This window comes from Electrophorus electricus, chromosome 21, assembly GCF_041902795.1.
Source record: "Electrophorus electricus isolate QZ-2024a chromosome 21, ASM4190279v1, whole genome shotgun sequence".
Taxonomy (NCBI): domain Eukaryota; kingdom Metazoa; phylum Chordata; class Actinopteri; order Gymnotiformes; family Gymnotidae; genus Electrophorus; species Electrophorus electricus.
The window spans coordinates 12608869-12613426 of NC_137517.1; the positions used below are offsets into that span (position 1 = coordinate 12608869).

At 39.9% G+C, this 4558-nt stretch overlaps 1 long non-coding RNA gene across 1 annotated transcript; it reads right to left on the reverse strand.

The window, feature by feature from the left end:
* Positions 1-742: 742 nt before the first annotated feature.
* On the reverse strand, positions 743-4203 carry LOC145652879 (uncharacterized). The gene is made up of 3 exons (XR_014119157.1): positions 4099-4203; positions 3681-3762; positions 743-1456 (listed from the first exon to the last, which is right to left on the reverse strand). It is a non-coding gene; the product is annotated as an uncharacterized LOC145652879 (long non-coding RNA).
* Positions 4204-4558: the final 355 nt, after the last annotated feature.

Consider the following 4558-nt stretch of genomic DNA (forward strand, 5'->3'; position numbering starts at 1 on the left):
CCACAAAAAAGCCCTACAGAGGCAATGGCCAACCCAAATATTTCTCCTTTTCATTTTGTTAATTCGCAAAGAGGAGGAAGCAGCCACTATTTCCCAGAAATTTCTGGAGTCCCCCAGAGGAAGCCATATAAACCTCAAGTCTCTCAAAACCTGAGAAAATCTGGCACGGGCACAACATTAGTGGCACTGCTGAAGGCCACCGATGGAAATAATGGTGGAAAGTCAATAGGCAGACTCCTGGATGAAGGTCAGCGATGCAGCAAATCTCGGTTCCCTTCTCTGGTTGTAGAGCCACACACCAAGAGCAGTGCTGTGAGTGTGAAGGCTGATCACACTCCACCAGCTCCATCCATCTCAAGGCTACCCGCCCTCCACCCAAAGCTGGCTGCTCTCAAACAGAAAAGCCCAAAGCCTGCTGTGACCCTGCATGTCCCCCACAAACATGTCAGGGAAGTCCCAGGAAAGGTGCAGGACAAGCACAGTGAGGTGAACTCCACATTTTACACCAGGCCAGAAGTGGGTGAGGTCCTCTACCAGGACCTGGAGAGGCTAACGTCAGCCCGTCAGTGTGCCTCCAAGGTCGAAGCTTCCCAGCACCAGTATGACCTGAGCTGCCACAAACCGCTGCTCATCAGGAGGGCGACCTTACATAAGGTAGAGAGCAGAGCTGCGCGCCCAGCTCCGCCTGCCCCCTCCCTTGTGCCACGTCGCAACCGTGTGCCCCGGCCATGCAAGACTGAGGATAAAAACAAGAGGCAGGACAAGTGCCAGGATGGCCAGGCTGCCTCTACTTCCCCTGGAGCCAAAGAAACATCTGTCGTGAAGATTTATTTCTCTCTGTTGTTAACAGGGAGAAGGAACTGTGGGCTTGACCAGTTGGGACAACAGACAGGTGAGCATAGGGGACCTCGCATCAATGGTTTAAAAAAAATGACTTCTTTTGACATTTATTTCACCATCGAATACTAGAGTATTGAGTCAGATTTGTTTTATTTGTCTGTTGTGTCTCAGCACCTGCACCAGTGCATGTGAAATGAATGGACTTCACCTGCTCTGTAGATGACCACGGTCAGTTGCCTACAGCCTTTGTAAGCAACAGAAACATTCAGGGCCATGTTTGCACATTTGCTCTCCAACCTGAGATTGTCTTACATCCAGCATTCCTGACACTTATTACTTCCTGAGAAAAAAAAAAAAATCTTTAAATAAATGCAATTTTAAATGTATGCAGAGATGTTTTTCTGTGATATTTCTGTTTCAGTTATCTTGAGTGTGTGTAAAAATGGGTGTACGTTTGTTATCTTTCTTCAAAACTGTTTCCTCTCCAACATACATATACTTGTGTTCTTCTTTCTACTGGACAAATACAACACACATTACATTTACTTTGACTTAAAGCACAAAGTTACACATCTGACTCTTGGTCTCTTCTGATTCAGCAAACACCAGTTCTCTTCTGCTGGTTGATAATCAAGGAAAGAAAAACTTTATCAGATATGTAATGAGTTATGTTTTACAAAGTCACAAATGACACCAAACATAATTACCCAAAGCTGATTTTAAAGACTGCATAGACCTATAGAACATTATGTAAATGACCACATTACTTAAAATAAGTAATACAATTAGAAAAGAAGTAAGTTATAGATAACTGTCTCTAAGCCCCATTAACCACATTAATATTTTAATACTGGTTTTTGAAAAAGGGAAAAAAAAAATAGTACACTAGAAATTGCCAAATCTTGCAGCTGTGAAAGTCAAAGGCTGTCACTCTTTGGTGGTAGTGGAACTGATTTGGCATTATGGGAAAATTCATAGATATAGTAATCATATGTTCTCTGTATGAGTGAGCATTTAAACCCCATTAAAAGTAGGACTTCAATATAAATATATTTTAAAAAAAAACTGGCACAGTAGAGTTTTTTCAAATTTGATCTGATAAGCAAGTGCCTTCAATCTTTTTTTTTTTTTTTCAGTCTGATTTTTCAGCACTGGAGATATGTACAATATTGCACTAGTGCTAAGTGCTGTTTTAGCTGGCAGTCAAGCTGTATGATAAACCTCTGAGAAGCACTCTATAGGAAAATCATTTTGAGCAGTGCTTATTAAGCTACTTTAACATATTTTTAATAGTGTTGATGCAATATCCATTCAAAGTATACATACCAGCAATGTGTACTTTCATGCAGCAGCACATCTTCATACACTATACACATTTTATATATATAACATCAGTATTCTGAGCTCATGGTTCAAACTTTGTGAATGTTTTGCTTTTAATCAAATACACTTCATTTTGTATTTTTGTAGTAAAAGTACATGTCTAATCCAAAGCTCTTCAAAAAACAGTTAGTCTGCATTTCTCTATGCTTAGAGAGCGTTAGTTTGAAGTGAGCAACCAAATGCCGCAATATCGTGCATATAGGCGCATTCAATTTGAATCTCGGCGACTTGACCATGAAGCGCTAACGCGCGGATAGCTTCACCGACGTCAACAGAGACCACTAGTTAGTTTGTGCAGTACTCATTCAGACTCTTCCTACGTACCCTAAATACTTGAATAAGGAAGTACACAGTGTAACTGTACATACTCTGTTCTGTTTTTGGTGGGCTTTCTTGTGACGTTCAGCTTTATGCTGAAACAAAAGACAATGCCAAAAAATATTACACAACAATCTTTCATCCATTCAATAACTTACCGACAAAGGAGTAAACCAAACATGTAAAATGGTTCAATACTTGTACTGACTCTGCCTCACAGTTATTATTCAACTGAACGTTGGTACAATACTAGTCTGACACTGTTAGTTGAACTAACACACGATCGTATAAAATCACTGTCTTAGCCAGTTCAAAACACGTAGCCGAGTTGGACGTGTAAACACGTTCTGTCAGATCTACTGGTTCACAGTCCGAATTGCAGCCAAGATCTCCGTTTAACGAGTCACGACCAAGACATTCACGCGCTTTAATCAATCACGACCAAAACATTCAGGCGCTTTAATCAATCACGATCAAGACATTCACGCGCTTTAATCAATCACGACCAAGACATTCACGCGCTTTAACGAAGCACGACCAAGACATTTACGCGCTTTAACGAAGCACGACCAAGACATTCACGCGCCTTAACGAAGCACGACCAAGACATTCACGCTTTAGCTCGGAATGCGCCTATAAGCGAAACATTACAGTATTTTCTCGCTTAATGTTCTCAAAAGAGAAACAGTCATTCATGTTTTTAAGAGCTTTGGTGTAGACAGGCACCTTTACTAACTTTATAAGTACAAAATATGGTTTATTAAAATGAGCAAATAATGCATAAAGTTTAAACCGTAATGTTACAGCACTAAAACAAACTCAAAAACGTGGGTGTAGTGAACAGTATCAGTCCAAAGTGGAAAAGAAGACAGAGGCAGGAAAAATGTGTTCTGTAAGTGCATAGTGGGTCACAGACTAACTCAATCACTGTCATACAAAGAAACAGTGTCGAAATATCACTTAATAATATTACTAATAAATATTATAAATATTACTTCTTTAGTTACACTGACATGCACACTATTGGTACAATACTAACCTCACACTGTCAGTCTAATTACGACATGATCGTGTAAACAGCACGGTCTTAGCCTGATAAAACAAATAGTCTACATCTAGTTGGACACCTAAACACTTACTGTTAGATCTACTGGCTCACAGTCCGAGACATTTGTGACACTTCCTGCAGTACGACGCCTGTTCTATTTGCGCAGTTTGTTTCTGCGTAGAGGACAAAATATAAATATATGAAGTATATAGTGCGTTTATTAGTACTTTTTATACAGTTCATGTAAACATATTGATTCGGACCAATTTCTCAGATGAGCCTAGAACGACTTTAGTTTGGTTATTCTGAATCAGACGACCTCAGTTCTATTGCTGTATTTCGCGTAAACGAAGACACCTACTGCAACAGAATAGCGGCTAAAAGCTTTACGTTTTCAGACATTAACCTTGTTAATATTCAATTCTGTTAATATTAAATTTAAGAACTTGTTCTTTGAGTAGTACAAGTTCATATAATTCATGATTGACAGCTCAGATTCAGATACTCACCGGCTTTCTTTTCTAAAGATATTTGCATTGCGCTTCTTAAAATGGAGCACAAAAATTTCACTTTCGCGTTAAACCGGACTGAACCGGTTTTGTCAAGGATAATTGTTTTTTAGGGGCCGGACTGCTGTGACCAGTCACAACACTTTATCCAACCTTCTGCGGGAGAGAGAAATCAGAGCTACAGTATAGAACTGTATTTAAATAACACAGAATAGCGTAGAACAGTGACAGTAAATTACCAGTAGATTTTGACTGTGGGAGAATTTTGTTTGTCATGGAGCTTATACAGCACAGCTGTTCTGAGCAGACGTTTACTTAGGTTTTCACACACACACTCACACACACACACACACACAAACACACACACACACACACACACACACACACACACACACACACACACACACAGAGAGAGAGAGAGAGACAGGTTATTAGTTTGTGTGTAATACCTATTCTGTGC